The sequence below is a fragment of the Schistocerca americana genome, unplaced genomic scaffold, assembly GCF_021461395.2.
Source record: "Schistocerca americana isolate TAMUIC-IGC-003095 unplaced genomic scaffold, iqSchAmer2.1 HiC_scaffold_116, whole genome shotgun sequence".
Taxonomy (NCBI): domain Eukaryota; kingdom Metazoa; phylum Arthropoda; class Insecta; order Orthoptera; family Acrididae; genus Schistocerca; species Schistocerca americana.
In genome coordinates, this window is record NW_025725220.1 from 559,501 (window position 1) to 573,650 (window position 14,150).

Consider the following 14,150-nt stretch of genomic DNA (forward strand, 5'->3'; position numbering starts at 1 on the left):
TTCAGCGTCTGCAGCATCTTCTCCACAGAATGCTACGGCGCTTGACGGCAGTCCCACTTTCCCTTGAGACATCTGCTCGGGAAGCAGCGTGAAGGTACCGCTGGCCCGAGCATCGGTGGTTCAGTGGTAGAATGCTCGCCTGCCACGCGGGCGGCCCGGGTTCGATTCCCGGCCGATGCATCATTTTGTTTTTTCTCCGGTAGGGGTGCTGCGTGTCTTTCGCACTCGAACTGCGTGAGCCATGAGAATGAACCGCGGGATTCCGTGTGGAAAGAACCAATCATGCAGCGCGGACGACTGCTCGTTTGGACTCCTGCGTGCTATTGTACATACTGGCGTCGGCCTAGCATCGCAAGTTGCCTGCCGCGCCGTGAATGCACGTGTAGCAACAGAAAAAATGAGCCAGGGAGTGCAGACTCTCTACCACTTGTATTCGGTACTTACCAAGATTCCAGAAGGTCTAACGATCGCCTGCCTCGGTAGCGCAGTAGGCAGCGCGTAAGTCTCATAATCTTAAGGTCGTGAGTTCGATCCTCACCCGGGGCATCTAATTTTCTGTGACTGAAGGTGGTGCTGTTGCTAGGGCGCCAACTTATTTCTTGTTTGTTATCCACAACGTTTCAACGCTTCAGCGGGAAAATGTTTACTTCCTGTTATTGCTACATACAGCTTCCCTATTCCTCTTCTCCCAGCAGAGCATGAAGCCAAAAGCATTGCTCTGCGACGTTTGAGGTGCGCGCCTTGCCAGTCAGTATGTGCAAAGATGCTCGCAAAGAGAGCGACAATGCGACAAGCGACCGTACGAACGGTCGAATGAAACGGCCGCATCCGGTGTGGTCTAGTGGCTAGGATACCTGGCTTTCACCCAGGAGGCCCGGGTTCGATTCCCGGTACCGGAACGGAATTTTTTCCACACTAATCGTGACAAGTTTGAGCTGTCCGAGCGGCCGTTTCCCGTCCTGCTCGCAATATAGCTACTGTTTCGTGACCGTCAGCAGAATATAGACTAGGGAAGCAGACACACGACGACCATAGGAATGGTGTATGGCTTCATGCCACCTGATTCCAGCGTAGGGCTGAGCAGCTGCATCTGCCGAGGCCCGTTAGCTCAGTTGGTTAGAGCGTCGTGCTAATAACGCGAAGGTCGTGGGTTCGATCCCCCCACGGGCCACTTCTCTTTTACTACTGCGAAAAGGCAGCGCCGATTTCAGCTGGCGAGTGTGATGACCAAATGATCATCACCCTGCGTGGAAGTTGACAGAGGATCCGAACCCGACTCGTCGGGAAGCACTACAGCATTCACTCGGCAATGGCCATAATATCTTGAATACACTGGTTAGAGAAAATGAAAGAAAATGTCCGATTGCCGATGCGTAACAACTTTGGCCCTTGTCAGTACTTGGGCGGGTGAGCGCATGGGAACACAGGGCACTATTGGCAGTTTTACTTCCTATTTTTGTTTCTCCTTTGTTTTCGGAGCTACAGCCCGATTCGGCCAGGGAGACGCCACCGTGAAATGAAGGGGGCGTGCTGTGTGTCCATCGCCTCGCCTCTCCTTACCTCTCTCAGTCGTTTCTCGTGCTTGTCGTTTTGATATAGGCCGATTTGAGAGCGTCAGCTCTCGCGTCAGCTGAGCAAAGTCGAGACAAGTCGAGACACACTAAGGGCTGGTATGCAGCGAGTAAGAGGGCGAAAAAACAATAGTTTAAGAGCGCGTGGCAAAAGTACTCATACGCGAAATTAAAAGCCTGCTGCGGTGGCCGGGAATCGAACCCGGATCAACTGCTTGGAAGGCAACTATGCTGACCACTACACCACCACCGCACAAGCGAGCGCCCCGCCACCGCGCTGAGTCGGCTTCCCGCCTGTCGGCAGCGGCCGAAGGTGATCGTACCCGGCAGGCGCATTTCGAGGCAGGCTAGGGGAGCACATCCAGACGCATTCGGACAGCGTATCCGCGCACATTTCGCATCCTTTGGCAAGAGTCGGCGCCGGCGACGCAAGAGTACGCAGAGGACCGCGTTCTGGCGGCATCTTTAAGCAGTGCAGTGCAGGATTCAGCGTCTGCAGCATCTTCTCCACAGAATGCTACGGCGCTTGACGGCAGTCCCACTTTCCCTTGAGTCATCTGCTCGGGAAGCAGCGTGAAGGTACCGCTGGCCCGAGCATCGGTGGTTCAGTGGTAGAATGCTCGCCTGCCACGCGGGCGGCCCGGGTTCGATTCCCGGCCGATGCATCATTTTGTTTTTTCTCCGGTAGGGGTGCTGCGTGTCTTTCGCACTCGAACTGCGTGAGCCATGAGAATGAACCGCGGGATTCCGTGTGGAAAGAACCAATCATGCAGCGCGGACGACTGCTCGTTTGGACTCCTGCGTGCTATTGTACATACTGGCGTCGGCCTAGCATCGCAAGTTGCCTGCCGCGCCGTGAATGCACGTGTAGCAACAGAAAAAATGAGCCAGGGAGTGCAGACTCTCTACCACTTGTATTCGGTACTTACCAAGATTCCAGAAGGTCTAACGATCGCCTGCCTCGGTAGCGCAGTAGGCAGCGCGTAAGTCTCATAATCTTAAGGTCGTGAGTTCGATCCTCACCCGGGGCATCTAATTTTCTGTGACTGAAGGTGGTGCTGTTGCTAGGGCGCCAACTTATTTCTTGTTTGTTATCCACAACGTTTCAACGCTTCAGCGGGAAAATGTTTACTTCCTGTTATTGCTACATACAGCTTCCCTATTCCTCTTCTCCCAGCAGAGCATGAAGCCAAAAGCATTGCTCTGCGACGTTTGAGGTGCGCGCCTTGCCAGTCAGTATGTGCAAAGATGCTCGCAAAGAGAGCGACAATGCGACAAGCGACCGTACGAACGGTCGAATGAAACGGCCGCATCCGGTGTGGTCTAGTGGCTAGGATACCTGGCTTTCACCCAGGAGGCCCGGGTTCGATTCCCGGTACCGGAACGGAATTTTTTCCACACTAATCGTGACAAGTTTGAGCTGTCCGAGCGGCCGTTTCCCGTCCTGCTCGCAATATAGCTACTGTTTCGTGACCGTCAGCAGAATATAGACTAGGGAAGCAGACACACGACGACCATAGGAATGGTGTATGGCTTCATGCCACCTGATTCCAGCGTAGGGCTGAGCAGCTGCATCTGCCGAGGCCCGTTAGCTCAGTTGGTTAGAGCGTCGTGCTAATAACGCGAAGGTCGTGGGTTCGATCCCCCCACGGGCCACTTCTCTTTTACTACTGCGAAAAGGCAGCGCCGATTTCAGCTGGCGAGTGTGATGACCAAATGATCATCACCCTGCGTGGAAGTTGACAGAGGATCCGAACCCGACTCGTCGGGAAGCACTACAGCATTCACTCGGCAATGGCCATAATATCTTGAATACACTGGTTAGAGAAAATGAAAGAAAATGTCCGATTGCCGATGCGTAACAACTTTGGCCCTTGTCAGTACTTGGGCGGGTGAGCGCATGGGAACACAGGGCACTATTGGCAGTTTTACTTCCTATTTTTGTTTCTCCTTTGTTTTCGGAGCTACAGCCCGATTCGGCCAGGGAGACGCCACCGTGAAATGAAGGGGGCGTGCTGTGTGTCCATCGCCTCGCCTCTCCTTACCTCTCTCAGTCGTTTCTCGTGCTTGTCGTTTTGATATAGGCCGATTTGAGAGCGTCAGCTCTCGCGTCAGCTGAGCAAAGTCGAGACAAGTCGAGACACACTAAGGGCTGGTATGCAGCGAGTAAGAGGGCGAAAAAACAATAGTTTAAGAGCGCGTGGCAAAAGTACTCATACGCGAAATTAAAAGCCTGCTGCGGTGGCCGGGAATCGAACCCGGATCAACTGCTTGGAAGGCAACTATGCTGACCACTACACCACCACCGCACAAGCGAGCGCCCCGCCACCGCGCTGAGTCGGCTTCCCGCCTGTCGGCAGCGGCCGAAGGTGATCGTACCCGGCAGGCGCATTTCGAGGCAGGCTAGGGGAGCACATCCAGACGCATTCGGACAGCGTATCCGCGCACATTTCGCATCCTTTGGCAAGAGTCGGCGCCGGCGACGCAAGAGTACGCAGAGGACCGCGTTCTGGCGGCATCTTTAAGCAGTGCAGTGCAGGATTCAGCGTCTGCAGCATCTTCTCCACAGAATGCTACGGCGCTTGACGGCAGTCCCACTTTCCCTTGAGACATCTGCTCGGGAAGCAGCGTGAAGGTACCGCTGGCCCGAGCATCGGTGGTTCAGTGGTAGAATGCTCGCCTGCCACGCGGGCGGCCCGGGTTCGATTCCCGGCCGATGCATCATTTTGTTTTTTCTCCGGTAGGGGTGCTGCGTGTCTTTCGCACTCGAACTGCGTGAGCCATGAGAATGAACCGCGGGATTCCGTGTGGAAAGAACCAATCATGCAGCGCGGACGACTGCTCGTTTGGACTCCTGCGTGCTATTGTACATACTGGCGTCGGCCTAGCATCGCAAGTTGCCTGCCGCGCCGTGAATGCACGTGTAGCAACAGAAAAAATGAGCCAGGGAGTGCAGACTCTCTACCACTTGTATTCGGTACTTACCAAGATTCCAGAAGGTCTAACGATCGCCTGCCTCGGTAGCGCAGTAGGCAGCGCGTAAGTCTCATAATCTTAAGGTCGTGAGTTCGATCCTCACCCGGGGCATCTAATTTTCTGTGACTGAAGGTGGTGCTGTTGCTAGGGCGCCAACTTATTTCTTGTTTGTTATCCACAACGTTTCAACGCTTCAGCGGGAAAATGTTTACTTCCTGTTATTGCTACATACAGCTTCCCTATTCCTCTTCTCCCAGCAGAGCATGAAGCCAAAAGCATTGCTCTGCGACGTTTGAGGTGCGCGCCTTGCCAGTCAGTATGTGCAAAGATGCTCGCAAAGAGAGCGACAATGCGACAAGCGACCGTACGAACGGTCGAATGAAACGGCCGCATCCGGTGTGGTCTAGTGGCTAGGATACCTGGCTTTCACCCAGGAGGCCCGGGTTCGATTCCCGGTACCGGAACGGAATTTTTTCCACACTAATCGTGACAAGTTTGAGCTGTCCGAGCGGCCGTTTCCCGTCCTGCTCGCAATATAGCTACTGTTTCGTGACCGTCAGCAGAATATAGACTAGGGAAGCAGACACACGACGACCATAGGAATGGTGTATGGCTTCATGCCACCTGATTCCAGCGTAGGGCTGAGCAGCTGCATCTGCCGAGGCCCGTTAGCTCAGTTGGTTAGAGCGTCGTGCTAATAACGCGAAGGTCGTGGGTTCGATCCCCCCACGGGCCACTTCTCTTTTACTACTGCGAAAAGGCAGCGCCGATTTCAGCTGGCGAGTGTGATGACCAAATGATCATCACCCTGCGTGGAAGTTGACAGAGGATCCGAACCCGACTCGTCGGGAAGCACTACAGCATTCACTCGGCAATGGCCATAATATCTTGAATACACTGGTTAGAGAAAATGAAAGAAAATGTCCGATTGCCGATGCGTAACAACTTTGGCCCTTGTCAGTACTTGGGCGGGTGAGCGCATGGGAACACAGGGCACTATTGGCAGTTTTACTTCCTATTTTTGTTTCTCCTTTGTTTTCGGAGCTACAGCCCGATTCGGCCAGGGAGACGCCACCGTGAAATGAAGGGGGCGTGCTGTGTGTCCATCGCCTCGCCTCTCCTTACCTCTCTCAGTCGTTTCTCGTGCTTGTCGTTTTGATATAGGCCGATTTGAGAGCGTCAGCTCTCGCGTCAGCTGAGCAAAGTCGAGACAAGTCGAGACACACTAAGGGCTGGTATGCAGCGAGTAAGAGGGCGAAAAAACAATAGTTTAAGAGCGCGTGGCAAAAGTACTCATACGCGAAATTAAAAGCCTGCTGCGGTGGCCGGGAATCGAACCCGGATCAACTGCTTGGAAGGCAACTATGCTGACCACTACACCACCACCGCACAAGCGAGCGCCCCGCCACCGCGCTGAGTCGGCTTCCCGCCTGTCGGCAGCGGCCGAAGGTGATCGTACCCGGCAGGCGCATTTCGAGGCAGGCTAGGGGAGCACATCCAGACGCATTCGGACAGCGTATCCGCGCACATTTCGCATCCTTTGGTAAGAGTCGGCGCCGGCGACGCAAGAGTACGCAGAGGACCGCGTTCTGGCGGCATCTTTAAGCAGTGCAGTGCAGGATTCAGCGTCTGCAGCATCTTCTCCACAGAATGCTACGGCGCTTGACGGCAGTCCCACTTTCCCTTGAGTCATCTGCTCGGGAAGCAGCGTGAAGGTACCGCTGGCCCGAGCATCGGTGGTTCAGTGGTAGAATGCTCGCCTGCCACGCGGGCGGCCCGGGTTCGATTCCCGGCCGATGCATCATTTTGTTTTTTCTCCGGTAGGGGTGCTGCGTGTCTTTCGCACTCGAACTGCGTGAGCCATGAGAATGAACCGCGGGATTCCGTGTGGAAAGAACCAATCATGCAGCGCGGACGACTGCTCGTTTGGACTCCTGCGTGCTATTGTACATACTGGCGTCGGCCTAGCATCGCAAGTTGCCTGCCGCGCCGTGAATGCACGTGTAGCAACAGAAAAAATGAGCCAGGGAGTGCAGACTCTCTACCACTTGTATTCGGTACTTACCAAGATTCCAGAAGGTCTAACGATCGCCTGCCTCGGTAGCGCAGTAGGCAGCGCGTAAGTCTCATAATCTTAAGGTCGTGAGTTCGATCCTCACCCGGGGCATCTAATTTTCTGTGACTGAAGGTGGTGCTGTTGCTAGGGCGCCAACTTATTTCTTGTTTGTTATCCACAACGTTTCAACGCTTCAGCGGGAAAATGTTTACTTCCTGTTATTGCTACATACAGCTTCCCTATTCCTCTTCTCCCAGCAGAGCATGAAGCCAAAAGCATTGCTCTGCGACGTTTGAGGTGCGCGCCTTGCCAGTCAGTATGTGCAAAGATGCTCGCAAAGAGAGCGACAATGCGACAAGCGACCGTACGAACGGTCGAATGAAACGGCCGCATCCGGTGTGGTCTAGTGGCTAGGATACCTGGCTTTCACCCAGGAGGCCCGGGTTCGATTCCCGGTACCGGAACGGAATTTTTTCCACACTAATCGTGACAAGTTTGAGCTGTCCGAGCGGCCGTTTCCCGTCCTGCTCGCAATATAGCTACTGTTTCGTGACCGTCAGCAGAATATAGACTAGGGAAGCAGACACACGACGACCATAGGAATGGTGTATGGCTTCATGCCACCTGATTCCAGCGTAGGGCTGAGCAGCTGCATCTGCCGAGGCCCGTTAGCTCAGTTGGTTAGAGCGTCGTGCTAATAACGCGAAGGTCGTGGGTTCGATCCCCCCACGGGCCACTTCTCTTTTACTACTGCGAAAAGGCAGCGCCGATTTCAGCTGGCGAGTGTGATGACCAAATGATCATCACCCTGCGTGGAAGTTGACAGAGGATCCGAACCCGACTCGTCGGGAAGCACTACAGCATTCACTCGGCAATGGCCATAATATCTTGAATACACTGGTTAGAGAAAATGAAAGAAAATGTCCGATTGCCGATGCGTAACAACTTTGGCCCTTGTCAGTACTTGGGCGGGTGAGCGCATGGGAACACAGGGCACTATTGGCAGTTTTACTTCCTATTTTTGTTTCTCCTTTGTTTTCGGAGCTACAGCCCGATTCGGCCAGGGAGACGCCACCGTGAAATGAAGGGGGCGTGCTGTGTGTCCATCGCCTCGCCTCTCCTTACCTCTCTCAGTCGTTTCTCGTGCTTGTCGTTTTGATATAGGCCGATTTGAGAGCGTCAGCTCTCGCGTCAGCTGAGCAAAGTCGAGACAAGTCGAGACACACTAAGGGCTGGTATGCAGCGAGTAAGAGGGCGAAAAAACAATAGTTTAAGAGCGCGTGGCAAAAGTACTCATACGCGAAATTAAAAGCCTGCTGCGGTGGCCGGGAATCGAACCCGGATCAACTGCTTGGAAGGCAACTATGCTGACCACTACACCACCACCGCACAAGCGAGCGCCCCGCCACCGCGCTGAGTCGGCTTCCCGCCTGTCGGCAGCGGCCGAAGGTGATCGTACCCGGCAGGCGCATTTCGAGGCAGGCTAGGGGAGCACATCCAGACGCATTCGGACAGCGTATCCGCGCACATTTCGCATCCTTTGGCAAGAGTCGGCGCCGGCGACGCAAGAGTACGCAGAGGACCGCGTTCTGGCGGCATCTTTAAGCAGTGCAGTGCAGGATTCAGCGTCTGCAGCATCTTCTCCACAGAATGCTACGGCGCTTGACGGCAGTCCCACTTTCCCTTGAGTCATCTGCTCGGGAAGCAGCGTGAAGGTACCGCTGGCCCGAGCATCGGTGGTTCAGTGGTAGAATGCTCGCCTGCCACGCGGGCGGCCCGGGTTCGATTCCCGGCCGATGCATCATTTTGTTTTTTCTCCGGTAGGGGTGCTGCGTGTCTTTCGCACTCGAACTGCGTGAGCCATGAGAATGAACCGCGGGATTCCGTGTGGAAAGAACCAATCATGCAGCGCGGACGACTGCTCGTTTGGACTCCTGCGTGCTATTGTACATACTGGCGTCGGCCTAGCATCGCAAGTTGCCTGCCGCGCCGTGAATGCACGTGTAGCAACAGAAAAAATGAGCCAGGGAGTGCAGACTCTCTACCACTTGTATTCGGTACTTACCAAGATTCCAGAAGGTCTAACGATCGCCTGCCTCGGTAGCGCAGTAGGCAGCGCGTAAGTCTCATAATCTTAAGGTCGTGAGTTCGATCCTCACCCGGGGCATCTAATTTTCTGTGACTGAAGGTGGTGCTGTTGCTAGGGCGCCAACTTATTTCTTGTTTGTTATCCACAACGTTTCAACGCTTCAGCGGGAAAATGTTTACTTCCTGTTATTGCTACATACAGCTTCCCTATTCCTCTTCTCCCAGCAGAGCATGAAGCCAAAAGCATTGCTCTGCGACGTTTGAGGTGCGCGCCTTGCCAGTCAGTATGTGCAAAGATGCTCGCAAAGAGAGCGACAATGCGACAAGCGACCGTACGAACGGTCGAATGAAACGGCCGCATCCGGTGTGGTCTAGTGGCTAGGATACCTGGCTTTCACCCAGGAGGCCCGGGTTCGATTCCCGGTACCGGAACGGAATTTTTTCCACACTAATCGTGACAAGTTTGAGCTGTCCGAGCGGCCGTTTCCCGTCCTGCTCGCAATATAGCTACTGTTTCGTGACCGTCAGCAGAATATAGACTAGGGAAGCAGACACACGACGACCATAGGAATGGTGTATGGCTTCATGCCACCTGATTCCAGCGTAGGGCTGAGCAGCTGCATCTGCCGAGGCCCGTTAGCTCGACAGTCGGCCCTCGGCGGCCGTGGTGAGCGGACGTGTGGTGCTTACGTCGCCGCTGCTGGTGGCTGTTGTGGTGAGTGCCGCCTTTGCTGTACACAGTAACGTGTTATTGTTTGGACTATGTGTAGGATTCCAACATGAGTCACTTAACACGACGGGATACTTTGAAGTTTGTGTTTGATTCAAACTATGCAAGACCAAAATCTTTTGAATTAGAATCGTGGATTGAGGAAGCTTTGAAACGATCCTTTGATGACATTCTTGGAGTCCATTTATCGATAGTTAGCAGCACTGCCTATATAAAGTTTAAATCTGCCGAAATCTGTGACCAAATCATTGACTCTTGTAGTGGTCGTTTGAAGTTTAAGCATTGTGATGGGAATGTTGGAGAGGTTCTCGTGTCTCATGCAGGGTTTGGTGTCCGCACCGTTCGAATATTCGAACTACCGTTTGAAGTACCCGCGGAACACATCAACGCTGCTTTGGACAGCTATGGTAAGGTCATTAGCAATGTTGCCGAAAAGTGGTTGTCTTTCAAAGTCCCTGTTTTGAACGGCGTTCGTCAGGTCAAGATAGAGTTGAAGAGACACATCCCGTCATATCTCACTATTTGTGGATACAGGGCGATCGTTATGTACGACGGACAACCTAGAACTTGTGCAGGTTGTGGTGCCACTGATCACGTTCGCGCTCAGTGTATGCAGCGACGAGTGACGCAATTACCACCTGGCGAAAGGACGGAAACTAACAGGATGTCGACACTGCCTCTCACATATGTAGCGGCAGTCCGCTCGACCACGGCCGCGGCGGTGCAACCTGACGTGGTCACAGATCCCAGGGCTTCGGCCACTGATCTAGATACGCCCATGGACACTTCCAGTCTGGACGGCATCGCTGTTCCTACTACAGAAGTACCGGTGGCCAGTAGCATCCCGGCGGTTCCGTCTTTAGACAGCCACCAAGAGGTTGCTCACTCCCAGGAAGCTCACACTGGTCGCCACGTTAACAGCAATATGGATCCCATTTCAGTTCAGAATGCACTTCCTCCTGCACAGGACTCCACTTCTTCCTCGTCGGCTGCAGAACTTCAAAGAGTCGAAACTTCTCCCAAGAAACACAAGAAAAGGAGGATCGCCCACAAAGATGCCGCCCACACCGCACCACCTTTGCGCGAAAAAGGGGCGCAAATTGCCCGTTCCTTGCCTGACGTCTCTCTTGACCACCCCACTGAACAGCCACTGCATGAGACCCCACAGGTCTCGGACGTCTCCGTGCCCCACCCCGATGGTGACGGCCAGGTCGCTGCGAACGAGGAACAGAACCCTCGTGAGGACCTCAGGGATACCCCCGAACATCAATCTCAAAATGATCAGGGCTCAATTGGCGAGGTGGCCGCTGTTCATGTGGTCAATTGGGCAGATGACACTGACGATGTAATAATGGACCAGAGCCTGTCTGTGGTAGGGCCATCTCCAGGAAATTTACCCGCATTACCGGTCGGCGACTTTAAGTACGACACGACCTGTCTCAAAACACCCGACGGGGGACGATGATTACCTATCTGATACATACTAAAGGTTATAATTTTCTGTGCTTCTGCATATCTACTTTGCTTTTTTCTCTTTCTGCCAACATTTAACAGTTCATGCAGTCCTACCAGGATTATAAGTTAGCTACAATTAACGTTAATAGAATTACTTCTGTACAGAAGCTCTCTAGCTTTCGTGATTATTTATACAGCTGCGATGCTGATATTGTGCTGTTGCAGGAGGTCGATGATAAATTTCAGCCTGACATTCCTGGCTACCAATTACTCAAAAACACCACCCCAGACAGTTCTTCAGGTACCGCTCTATTAACCAAAGTGGGCGTGGCCGTCTCCGACGTTGAACGACTCGAAAATGGCAGGGGTATAGCGTGCCTTATCAACGGCATTAGATTTGTCAATGTATATGCCCCTTCCGGGAATCAGAATAGAACGAGACGAGCTCAGTTCTTTGCCACTGACTTATTATATCTTTTGCGCCGCAGCCGGGAGGACGTGGTTATCGGAGGCGATTTTAATTGTGTTTTGAAGCCAAAGGACCAATGGCCGAACTTTAATGGATGTGCCGCTCTCGGCGAAACAGTACGTCAATTAGAGCTGGAGGATACGTGGGAAATAACACACGGGGAACAACGGTGCTTCACGTACCATACTGCACAAATGGCCAGCCGCCTCGACAGGATCTACGTGGGGAAAACCCTGCGTGAGCGGGTATCTTCCTCGGAAACGTGGCCCCTGTATTTTTCCGACCATTTAGCTTACCATTGTATCATTCGTATGGCGCGCCAGCAAACTTTCCGTGGGCGGACAGGATGGAAACTTAACGTCAGTATTCTCAGGGAACAGGAGTTACGAGACCGTCTACAAGAAGCCTGGGAAATTTGTTTACGTCGACGACCAACATTCCCATCGGTAACGCAGTGGTGGTGCCGTTGTGCAAAACCTAGGCTTATTCGTTGTTTGAAGGCGTATAGTTCTGACAGGAGCCGGATGCAGAAAGAGACTTTTGACTTTTATTTTCGCTGTCTCCGTGACTTGTATTCTGAAGCACATGTCACGCAGGAACAATTTCTTCAGATTAAACGGATCAAATCAAAGTTGACGCTCCTCAAACGCAGGCAAATGGAAGGCGTTAAAATCCGTTCGCGAGATAGCGCCGGCACTTCTGACGAACAACCATCCGCCTTCCACCTAGGGACAGAGAAACGCCGCGCACGACAAAAATTGATTACCCGCTTACGAACTGAAGACGGTACCTTTGTGACGACCCAGGCTGCAATTAAGGAGTCTCTAACGGACTACTACGAGCGACTATACAGAGCACAACCAGCCGATGATGCGGCAATCGCGGCGATGCATGCATATCTTCCGACAACGCTCGATGAGGACGACAGGCAATTGTTGATCAGTGACGTCACCGCGGTGGAGATTCGGGAGGCACTGAGCAGGGCTCAGGCCAACAAATCGCCCGGCATTGATGGTCTGCCGATTGAATTTTATAAGCAGTTCTGGGACCTCCTCGAACATTGTTTTGTTTGCATCTGCAATGAACTGCGCGCTGGCCAACAGATACCAGATGGTTTCAATGACAGCCTGATCGTTTTGGTCCCAAAAGAATACCCCCATCAGGATATTGCCAAATTCCGCCCTATCTCCCTGTTGAACTCTGACTACAAGATTGTGGCCCGCGTCATAGCAGGTAGACTTAAACATGTCCTTGCAAAAATTATACATCACAGCCAGGCAGCAGCGGTCCCGGGCCGCACGATCTTTAAATGTCTTGCCGATTACAGGGAGCTCATTTCGTTTACTGCCATCACACGCCCGGAAGCAGCAATCTTGGCTTTAGATCAATGTCAGGCCTTTGATCGGATCCTGCATCGCTACCTCTTCCACACCATGAACCACTTAGGATTTGGTGACGGCTTTACTGCAATGGTCAGCAACATGTATACCTCGGCCACTTCTCAGATCATCGTCAATGGTCAATTCACCCGGCGGATTCCGATTCAGCGGTCAATCAGACAGGGCTGTCCCATGTCCATGTGTCTCTTCGTGATCGCCATTGAGCCACTTGTAAGGATGCTGAATTGTAACCTTCCAGGTTTAAACCTGTATTCCAGCACCCTCAAATGCATTGCGTACGCCGACGATGTGGGTGTCATTGTGCGTTCGGAACAAGACCTCACGGCCGTTAGGAATAGTATCACCGATTACGAGCGAGCCTCCGGTTCTCAGCTAAACTATGGAAAGACTTGCCTCCTGCCTATAGGCAGTGGATTTCGCACAGACGCCCCTTTGCCGTACAGAAGATGTGCGACTCTCAAACTTCTTGGTATCAAGATGAGCAGTTGCCCCCTACGAACAACGGTAGACAATTGGAAACATCTTTTGGCTATGTCTCGGGGCTGCTTACAGTATCATAAAGGCAGAGAACAGGACTTATTGCAGAGAGTTCATTTCGTTAATACCATGACTCTCTCGAAAATTTGGTATGTCGGGCAAATACTTCCTGTGGTCGACAGTGTTGCGAGGAAAATTATGTCGGCAGTAGGTTGGTACATCTGGAGGGGTGACATCTTCAAGGTGGGCATCAATGTCATCACTCTCCCACCAGACAAAGGCGGCCTCGGCCTGACGGATGTTCAAACCAAATGTAAGGCACTCTTGATCCGGCGTACACTGCAGCTCTGCCACGAATATCCTGACAGCGCGCTGAGTATGGCCATTCGCACATTTCAGCCTCAGACTATGCACATCCCCATCAACCTTCGGGAAACGCATTTCAAAGCAAACCACATTAGGATGTTTCTTTTAGAAAGTAGTTATCTCCAAATGAAATCGAGAGTCCCGCTACGTGACCTTACCACTGCCAACCTCTACCGGCTACTGAACGACACAGGCAGGGTCAACCGCATGGAACTGAAGTATCCCTCTAAAGACTGGGCTCTAATCTGGAAGACTATACATAACAAAGTGCTAGATACCGGTATTCGATCACTGTGGTATAAAGTTGTTAATGAAACTCTACCCACAGCCGAAAAACTTCATAAAATACATTTGTCAGCTACTGACAAATGTAGGGAGTGCGGCCTTGTCGACACTTTGCAACACAGATGTGTTTGTGGTGCGAACAGTCTTATTTGGGAATGGTGTAGAATGAACATGGCTTTGATCTGCCGCACGGCACGACGGCACATCTCTCTTACGTCCGTGCTCCAACCCGACGACGCTTACTACCCCACAACCAAGGCAAACACCTGGACGTGGT

At 52.7% G+C, this 14,150-nt stretch overlaps 23 non-coding genes across 23 annotated transcripts; 19 read left to right on the plus strand and 4 right to left on the minus strand.

Moving 5' to 3' along the window:
• The first annotated feature begins 109 nt into the window (after positions 1–109).
• Positions 110–180, plus strand: Trnag-gcc. The gene has a single exon. It is a non-coding gene; the product is annotated as a tRNA-Gly (tRNA).
• A 293-nt stretch (positions 181–473) lies between these two features.
• Positions 474–546, plus strand: Trnam-cau. The gene has a single exon. It is a non-coding gene; the product is annotated as a tRNA-Met (tRNA).
• Positions 547–827: 281 nt separating this feature from the next.
• On the plus strand, positions 828–899 carry Trnae-uuc. Its single transcript has one exon. It is a non-coding gene; the product is annotated as a tRNA-Glu (tRNA).
• A 198-nt stretch (positions 900–1,097) lies between these two features.
• Trnai-aau lies at positions 1,098–1,171 on the plus strand. The gene has a single exon. It is a non-coding gene; the product is annotated as a tRNA-Ile (tRNA).
• A 581-nt stretch (positions 1,172–1,752) lies between these two features.
• Positions 1,753–1,824, minus strand: Trnag-ucc. Its single transcript has one exon. It is a non-coding gene; the product is annotated as a tRNA-Gly (tRNA).
• Positions 1,825–2,165: 341 nt separating this feature from the next.
• Positions 2,166–2,236, plus strand: Trnag-gcc. Its single transcript has one exon. It is a non-coding gene; the product is annotated as a tRNA-Gly (tRNA).
• Positions 2,237–2,529: 293 nt separating this feature from the next.
• Trnam-cau lies at positions 2,530–2,602 on the plus strand. The gene has a single exon. It is a non-coding gene; the product is annotated as a tRNA-Met (tRNA).
• Positions 2,603–2,883: 281 nt separating this feature from the next.
• Positions 2,884–2,955, plus strand: Trnae-uuc. The gene has a single exon. It is a non-coding gene; the product is annotated as a tRNA-Glu (tRNA).
• A 198-nt stretch (positions 2,956–3,153) lies between these two features.
• Trnai-aau lies at positions 3,154–3,227 on the plus strand. Its single transcript has one exon. It is a non-coding gene; the product is annotated as a tRNA-Ile (tRNA).
• Positions 3,228–3,808: 581 nt separating this feature from the next.
• Positions 3,809–3,880, minus strand: Trnag-ucc. The gene has a single exon. It is a non-coding gene; the product is annotated as a tRNA-Gly (tRNA).
• Positions 3,881–4,221: 341 nt separating this feature from the next.
• Trnag-gcc lies at positions 4,222–4,292 on the plus strand. Its single transcript has one exon. It is a non-coding gene; the product is annotated as a tRNA-Gly (tRNA).
• A 293-nt stretch (positions 4,293–4,585) lies between these two features.
• On the plus strand, positions 4,586–4,658 carry Trnam-cau. Its single transcript has one exon. It is a non-coding gene; the product is annotated as a tRNA-Met (tRNA).
• A 281-nt stretch (positions 4,659–4,939) lies between these two features.
• On the plus strand, positions 4,940–5,011 carry Trnae-uuc. Its single transcript has one exon. It is a non-coding gene; the product is annotated as a tRNA-Glu (tRNA).
• Positions 5,012–5,209: 198 nt separating this feature from the next.
• Positions 5,210–5,283, plus strand: Trnai-aau. Its single transcript has one exon. It is a non-coding gene; the product is annotated as a tRNA-Ile (tRNA).
• Positions 5,284–5,864: 581 nt separating this feature from the next.
• Trnag-ucc lies at positions 5,865–5,936 on the minus strand. Its single transcript has one exon. It is a non-coding gene; the product is annotated as a tRNA-Gly (tRNA).
• Positions 5,937–6,277: 341 nt separating this feature from the next.
• Positions 6,278–6,348, plus strand: Trnag-gcc. The gene has a single exon. It is a non-coding gene; the product is annotated as a tRNA-Gly (tRNA).
• Positions 6,349–6,641: 293 nt separating this feature from the next.
• Trnam-cau lies at positions 6,642–6,714 on the plus strand. The gene has a single exon. It is a non-coding gene; the product is annotated as a tRNA-Met (tRNA).
• Positions 6,715–6,995: 281 nt separating this feature from the next.
• On the plus strand, positions 6,996–7,067 carry Trnae-uuc. The gene has a single exon. It is a non-coding gene; the product is annotated as a tRNA-Glu (tRNA).
• Positions 7,068–7,265: 198 nt separating this feature from the next.
• Positions 7,266–7,339, plus strand: Trnai-aau. The gene has a single exon. It is a non-coding gene; the product is annotated as a tRNA-Ile (tRNA).
• Positions 7,340–7,920: 581 nt separating this feature from the next.
• Positions 7,921–7,992, minus strand: Trnag-ucc. The gene has a single exon. It is a non-coding gene; the product is annotated as a tRNA-Gly (tRNA).
• A 341-nt stretch (positions 7,993–8,333) lies between these two features.
• Trnag-gcc lies at positions 8,334–8,404 on the plus strand. The gene has a single exon. It is a non-coding gene; the product is annotated as a tRNA-Gly (tRNA).
• Positions 8,405–8,697: 293 nt separating this feature from the next.
• Positions 8,698–8,770, plus strand: Trnam-cau. Its single transcript has one exon. It is a non-coding gene; the product is annotated as a tRNA-Met (tRNA).
• A 281-nt stretch (positions 8,771–9,051) lies between these two features.
• On the plus strand, positions 9,052–9,123 carry Trnae-uuc. The gene has a single exon. It is a non-coding gene; the product is annotated as a tRNA-Glu (tRNA).
• Positions 9,124–14,150: the final 5,027 nt, after the last annotated feature.